Raw genomic sequence first — 8,297 nt, forward strand, 5'->3', positions numbered from 1 at the left:
TGAGTTCTAGCCCTGTGTTGGGCTTCATGCTGAGCATGGAGCCTGCTTGAGATTCTCTCTCTTTCTTCTTGTGCCCCTCTTGCGCTGCTTGTGCTCTCTCTCTCTCTCTCTCTCTCTCTGTCAAAAAAAAAAAATTGGCTAGTGCAATGGAGGAACTGAATTTTCCAGGCCTTTTCATTTTTCTTTAAATTAAATTTAATTGATGTATGTGACTGGTGGCTACCATAACAGGCAACGCGGTCCTAAATACTCATCTATTGCTTTCCCAAAGAGTTGCACCAGCTTCCCTCCCTCAAGAAGTACCCCAGACTTCCAGAATCCTGGCAGTATTGTGACCTTCACAACACCTGGATCTGATCTAGACAATGTGATTGTGGACCTTGACTATGAGCCTGATGCAAAATAGATGAGTGATTTGAGGTTGTAGAAAGAGTGGATTTTGCATGTGGAAGGAATGTAAATACCTTGCGGCCAGAAGGAAGACCGTAGTAGTTTTTTATTTTATTTTATTAAAAAAATGTTTTTAATGTTTTACTTATTCGCTTTAGAGAGAGACAAACAGAGTACAAGTTGGGAGTGGGCAGAGAGAGAGGGAGACACAGAATCCGAAGCAGGCTCCAGGCTATGAGCTGTCAGCACAGAGCCTCACGTGGGGCTCGAACCCATGAACTGTGAGATCATGACCTGAGCTGAAGTTGGACGCTTAACCGACTGAGCCAGCCAGGTGCCCCTGGAAGTAACACTTTTTAAAAAGGAAATTATAGGGGCACCTGGCTGGCTCAGTCAGAGCATGAGACTCTTGATCTTGGGGTCATGAGTTCAAGCCCCATGTTGGGTATAGAGATTACTTAAAAATAAAATCTTAAAAAAAAAAAAAAGGAATTGTAGTTTCATAATACCCTAAACGTCCAGGGTACAAGAGAAAATAACTCATTATACTCAATATTTCAAGAATCAGGAAAATCTTAAAGAGAATGGGAAAAGCAAATAAATAGATACCAACACCAAGGTGACACAGATATTGGAATTATCTAACAAGAATTTTAAAATAACTTGTAAAAATGCTTTAAGGAGCACTCATGAACCCTCCTGAAACAAATTAAAATATAGAATCTTGGGGAATCTGGGTGGCTTAGTTGGTTGAGCATCTGACTCTTGATTTTGGCTCAGGTCATGATCTCATGGTTAGTGAGATTGAGCCCCATGTTAGGCTCTGTGCTGATAGCAAGGAGCCTGCTTGAGATTCTCTCTCTCTTTCTCTCTCTCTCTCTCTCTCTCTCTCTCTCTCTCTCTCTCTCTCTCCCTTTCTGCCCCTCCCCCACTCGCACTTGCTCACTTGCTCTCTCTCTCAAAATAAATAAATATTTAAAAAATATATAGAGTCTCAGCAAAGAAATAGAGGACATAAAGAACCAGACAGAAAATTAAGAACTGAAAATACAGTAACTGAAATAAAACTCAGTGGAAGAAACTCATTCTTCTCCATGGAAGATGGAGATGAGAGAGGAAAGAGTCAGTGATCTTGATAATAGACCAATAGAAATTATCCTCTCTGAACAACAGAGAGTAAATAGATTGAATTCTACACAAAATAAAAGTAGATTTTTTTTTCTTAATTAAAAGGTACCTGTTGAGACAAAAGGAGCTTCTGGGACTTTGGGACAATAACAAAATATCTAACATTCATATCATTGATGTTCCAGAAGAAAAGCAGAAAGAAACTTGGGTCTGAAAAAAATTTTTGAAGAAATAATGGCTGAAATATCACATATTTGGTAAACGACATAAACCTATAGATTCAAGAAGCTGAGTAAACCCCAAATGTGATAAATGCAAAGAAAGCCATATCTAGGCACATCATAATCAAACTTTGGAAAACTAAGGACAAAGAATCTTGAAAGTAAACAGCCTTCCGTCTCAGGAGCCACTGAGGAGCAGCTGCCACGGCTCTGTGATACGTTATGACCGGAGGCCTCAACAAGGGACATAAGCTGATTAAGACCGTAAGCAAGCTGAGGCACAGCCACCGCTGCGGGCATCCCACCAAGCACACCAAGTTCGTGACATGATCCGACATGATCCAACATAACCTGACATGATCCGACAGTTGTGTGGCTTCACCCCATAGGAGCCACAAGCCATGGAGTTACTCATGGTCTCTAAAGACAAGCACGTCCTCAAGTTCATCAAGAAAAGGATGGAGGCACACATCCATGGGGACAGAGAGAGAGAGGAGTTGAGCAATATTTTGGTAGTCATGAGGAAAGAGGCATTCAAAAAGGACTGAACCCCTCCCCTCTGTATATAATAAAGCCTTTTTGGAACCTGGGGAAGAAAGAAGAAAGAAAGAAAGAAAGAAAGAAAGAAAGAAAGAAAGAAAGAAAGAAAGAAAGAAAGAAAGAAGAAAGAAAGAAACAAGTAGGAAGGAAGGGAAAGAAAGAAAGAAAGAAAGAGAGAGAGAGAAAGAAGAAAAAAAGAAAGGAAAAGAAAAACCAAAGAGAAATGACACATTACATTTTATGGGGCAACAATAATTTGACTGACAGCATATTTCTCTTCAGAATCCATGGAGGTCAGGAGAAAATGGTACATCTTTCAAATGCTGTAGGAAAAGAACTACCATCCCAGACTTCTTTATCCAGTGAAAATCTTTTTTTTTTAGTTTATTTATTTATTTTGAGAGAGAGACAAAGATACACAAGTGGGGGAGGGGCAGAGAGAGAGAATCTTAAGCAGAGCCCTACATGGGGCTCAGACTCACAAAACTATGAGATCATGACCTGAGCTGAAACGAAGAGTTGGATGTTCAACCAACTGAGCCACCTAGGTGCCTCGAAAATATTCTTTTGGGAAGAAGGTGAAATAAAGGCATTTTTAAGTGAAGAAAATTAAGAAAACTTGTTACCAGCAGACCTGTGTTAAAAGAATTCCTGAAATTCTTTAAACAAAAAGCAAAGGAAAACCAAAGTAATTTAGAACATGAGGAATGAAGAAATGAGTATAGAATGAGTAAATATGTAGGTAAATGTGATAGACTATCCTCTTCAGAAGTTTAAAAATAACGTTAGGTGTTTGAAAGCAAAGTACGCTTTACTTTGTCTGACATTATTCTCAATGTATTTTAAAAGATTTTTAAGGTATGGATGTAATTATAAAGCAGAGAGGGTAAAGAGACCTAAACAGCAATGAGGTTTCTATATTTCATTTGAAGTGGTAAAATGTCAGTAGTATTACACTGTGATAAGTTACATTTATATGTATATTGAAATCTGAGAGCAACCACACAAAAAAAAAGCTGACACAAAGAGATATATGCAAAATCACCATTGATAAAACAAATGAAACACTGAAAAATATTCAGATAAGTCACAGGAAAGAAGGAGAAAGGAAAGCAAGTATTGAAAAATAAAAAGAACAGAAAAAAAGATGGCAGACTTAAGTGTTACCATATTAATAATTACACTAAATGTAAATGGTCTATATGTAGGTTAGGCAGAATTCTTAGACTTGACACCAAAAGCATAATCCTTAAAAAAAACCCAAAAAGGATAGGGGTGCCTTGGTGGCTCAGTGCATTAAGCATCTGACTTTGGCTCAGGTCATGATCCCACATTCATGAGTTCAAACCCTGTATCAGGCTCTTCACTCTGAGTGGAGAGGAGAGCTTGCTTCAAATCCTCTGTCCCCCCTCTCTCTGCCCCTTCCCTGCTCTGGCACACGTGTTCTCTCTCTCTCACACACAAAAAGGATCAATTAGACTTTATCAAAATTAAAAACTTACTCTGTGAAAGACTCTGTTAAGAGGAAAAGAAAATAAGTAACCAACTAGAAGAAGATATTTGCAAATCATATATCTGACAAGGACTAGTCTCTAGAATATTTTTTAAAACTCTCAAAACTCATCAATTAAAAATAAGATGAAAATCCAGTTAGAAAATTGGCAGAAGACATTGACATTTCACTAAAGAGAATATTCAGATGGCACATGAACACAAGAAAAGATGTCAGTATTGCTTACCATTAGGGAAAAACAAATTAAATGATGAAATACCACAACACACCTATTAGGATGGCTAATTATAATAATACTGATTAGAGCGAGTGCTGGTGAGGATTCAAAGAAACTGGAACTCTCATACATTGCTGGTAGGAATGTAGAATGGTATAGCCACTCTAGAAAACAGTTGGCAGTTTCTTAAAAAGTTAAACATACACTTACATCATAGGATGCTATAATCATACTCAGGGGCATTTTATCATGGAGGAATAAAAATGCATGTTGACACAAAAATTTGATATGAATATTCATGGAACTCTTTTTAAGTAGGCTCCACACCTAATATGGAGCTTGAATTCATGACCCTGAGATCAAGAGTTGAAGACTCTTCCAGCTGAGCCAACCAGGTGCCCCTTATGGCACTTTTAATAGCCCATTAAACTACTAGTACTAGCTAAACTATTTAATGTTAATAGTTTGTAGTAATCCCAAACTAGAAACATCCACATGTCCTTCAACAGGTGAACGGTTAAATATTCTGTTATTGGTGGAGCCATTCCATTGTATACAATGGAATAGTACTCAGCAATAAAAACGAAGGAACTAGTGAGGCACACAATTGGATGGCTTTTAAGGACATTGTGCTGAATGAAGAAAACCAATCTCAAAATGTTACATACTATATGATTCCATTTATAGAACATTCTTGCAATGACAAAATTATAGAGATGGAGAACAGATTGGTAGTTGTCTAAGGTAACAGCAGAGGGATGGTGTGACGGTAAAGGGGTGGCCCTTGGGTCTTTCTTTGGGATAAGGAGACAATTTTGTATCTTTGATTATGGTGTTTATTTACACATGTGATAAAATGTCACTGAACCATGCACAAAGACATACAAAAAAAAAATGAATGCATTTGAAAGCCGGTGAAGTCCCAGTAAGGTCTGTAGTCTAGTCATTCGTATTGCGATGGTGTCAATTTCCTAGTTTTGAGAAGGTGCTATAGTTATGTAATGATGGGTATGGGAAACTTCTCGGGGTATTTTTGCAACTTCTTGTAAGTTTCTAGTATTTTAAAACAAAAAAAAATGGAAGTTAAAGTTGATTAAAATGTACTAAAAGGAAAAAATGATCCCATGCTTATTTTTTTCATTCAGCTTATATTATTCCCCTTTCATTCTTAACTCCCTCTCTACCTCTCCCTTTCCCACTCGAACCCCCTAAGAGAATCATTGTTAACTCAGCTTTCTCTATACTTATATCAAATGCAGGTTCGTGGCACATATTCTTGTCATTAGTTCTACAAAAGTAGAGTCAATCATATGGAATACATTTTTCTGAAATTTGCTTTTCTTGCTTTGCAATGGTCCTGAAAATGGCCAAACTTGTGCTGGGTGGTCTGGGTAGGTCTGGGTGAAGGTTCTAGTTACCAGGCACAGGTTGCAGGTGGAGTGGGCAGAACTGCACCAGGGAACCCTCAGTGGGATCTCGGCTCCACTTCCACTGCCCATCCCTCACACAATGCCCCCTTGGATTCTCTGGTATGTCTCTCAGGGACCCCACTGCAGCGTCAGGGGAACCCTCCTTGGGGGCGGAGGGTGGGAAATGTGCAGAAAAGGGCACTTTGGGTCACCTAAGGGTAGAGGAGGTGGGCTGGCTCCCCGGCTTTCAGCTTTTGCTGCAGAACCTCAGATTCCACCCCCAGATCCCAATCCCAGAGGACCTCCATCTTTTGCACAGCCTTTTCTATACCCTCCTCCCCACCTCTTGCCCATTCCTCCCATGCAAGTCTGAGACATCCTGCTGCCTCCCAAGTCCCTTCCCCGCTCTGAGGTCCACAGCCCCAACCCAGCCCCAGGGTGCCCAGAACACCCTGAGGGTTCCTGGGTGGGAAATAACGGCCCCTGTCAGCAAAAAAGACATGGGAGAAGGGACAAATGGAGAATAAGTGAAGGTAGACAGATTAGCAAGACAGAAGTGGAGGATTAAAGGTAAAGGGGGGAGGTCTGAGAGGAGTGACTGAGGAGGAGACAGGTAGGCAGAGCAGGTGGGGGGAGGGATGACTAGACAATAACAGTTGAGAAGGTTAAGTGGGGGGTGCCGGCTGTTGGGGCAGGTGAGAGAGAATGAAGGGAAGTTAGGGAGAATTGAGGGGAGACAGGTTAGAGAGGTTGAGGAAGAGAGCCAGATGACAGGGCCAGGTGAGGCAGGAGAGTCAAGACTCCCATTGGACTCTGCTCCTCCTCTCTGACTTGCTCCTTGCCTGTGTCCACCACTTTGGCCACTCAAGTGTGTCTCCTCAGGTCTCTCTTCAACCTGACCTTGTGGGTCTCCTTCTCATCGAGCACCCATCCCTCTTCACTGGATCTCACTGTCCAGCTCAGCTTTGCCCCTCACATGTACCCATGTACCCTCATGGGTGTCCTTTAGGCTCTCCCAGCTCCTCACTTGCTGCAGCAATACCCAGTTTCAGGTCCTGTAGAGGGGCACCCCTGGTCCACCAAGTACCTAAGAATGCTCTCATCCATTCTTTCATCTTTTGAGCCCGAGGTTACCTGGATGCATCTGATGGGTGGAGACCAGGTTACATGTCTACAGAAATACTTCTTAGGAGAAAGGGAATCTGGGAGGGTGACCTTTTTGGCCTCTACCTGAGGAATGCTGGGCCTCATCCTGTGGCAAATTACCAAAATGTGGGAGAGCATTTGTGTAGGTTTTAAGTCTATTGCTTCTTGGCTCCAAATGCATTCTTTCCGTCTGCTCTTTGATGATGGACCTGGGCCTTGGTTATTTCTCCTTGGCCAGCCAGGAAGTTGTTCAGCCTGGCCTGGAGAGGGTGCTGCAGGGACACTGGTGGAGACAGGGGCCCTCTTTCCTGGGGTTAGTTGTCAGGTTTCTCTTTTCTTGCTACTGTTTGGTCCTGCGAGGTTTCTCCTGCCCATGTGACTGCAGGACCCCACGAGTTCCAGTTCCATGTGCTTTCTCTCTTGACTCGGGTAGCACTTGGGTAGGGTGTCCGGGAGCCTTGGGCAGCATAGGCTGTGCTCTGACAAGTCACTGCTTTCACACCCTCTCCTTGGTCCCAAGCACATAGGTACTGGGGAGTGGGATGGGATGGGATGAGGGATGTGGGGCTGGCTGTCTAGTGAGCTGATGACCCAATCCTCATCCCATACATTTGGCTCGGAGCTGCCTTGGCCACACTACACACAGAGGTATGCCAGACCCCGCTGACAGTGTCCTCTTTAGCTCCCAGCTCCATTGGCACCTTCACAGCCCCCCCCCCCCCCCCGCCAAGTCCCTCTGTGCAGCCACTCACCAAACTTGCCTTGCCTGCCCCCAGAGCACTGTTTCTGCCCGCATGATGACTGTTGACCACCTCTGGCCCCAGGGACCCAGAGAACTTCCCCACCGTCCGGTGTGGATATCTGAACCCCTCTTCAAGTTTGTCCTTCCTCGAATACTCCTTCTCAGACCTAGGGTACCCTTTAGAATTCTGTTTCCATCAGGGCGCCTGGATGACTCAATCAGTTAAGTGTCAGGCTCTTGATTTCAGCTCAGGTCGTGGTCACAGGATTTGTAGATCAAGCCCGGAATTGGACTCTGCACTGACAGCTCGGAGCCTAGTTGGGATTCTCTCTCCCTCTCTTTCTGCTCCTCCCTTGCTGGCGTGCTGTCTCTCTCTCTCTCTCAAAATAAAGAAATAAACTTAGAAAAAATCTCTTTCCATCTTCATAGTCACTCTCCTACCATTGCTTAATAATTCCTTATACTGGATAGAGAATTATATGTAATATTAAATATATTAATATCTTAATAAGTCTTTATTTTAAACTTGCCCTACTTAGCTTACTGGGTGATCTCTGTCTCCTGTTTGGACCGGGACTGACACAGCAAGCTATCCATGTTGGGCAGACACAAATGACACGTCCTCTTGCCACCTCAGGGCCTTTGCACTTGCAATTCCTGCTACCTGAAGTGTTCTCTCCCCAGATGTTTGCATGACTTGCTTCCTCACTTCATCCTGTTTAAATGAGCATTTCCACCATTCTGTCCCTTTTCCCTCGACATAAACCAAGAGTTTGTACTATTCACTTCCTGACATTATATATTTATTTGTACGTCTGTTTATTTTCTTTTCCCTCCTCCTCCACTAGAGTGCAAGTTCTTGGTTTATGTTGAATCCCCAGCACTTAAAACCATGCCTAGCATTTTTTTTAACGTTTATTTATTTTTGAGACAGAGAGAGGCAGAGCATGAACAGGGGAGGGTCAGAGAGAGAGGGAGACACAGAATCGGA

The sequence above is a fragment of the Felis catus genome, chromosome E2, assembly GCF_018350175.1.
Source record: "Felis catus isolate Fca126 chromosome E2, F.catus_Fca126_mat1.0, whole genome shotgun sequence".
Taxonomy (NCBI): domain Eukaryota; kingdom Metazoa; phylum Chordata; class Mammalia; order Carnivora; family Felidae; genus Felis; species Felis catus.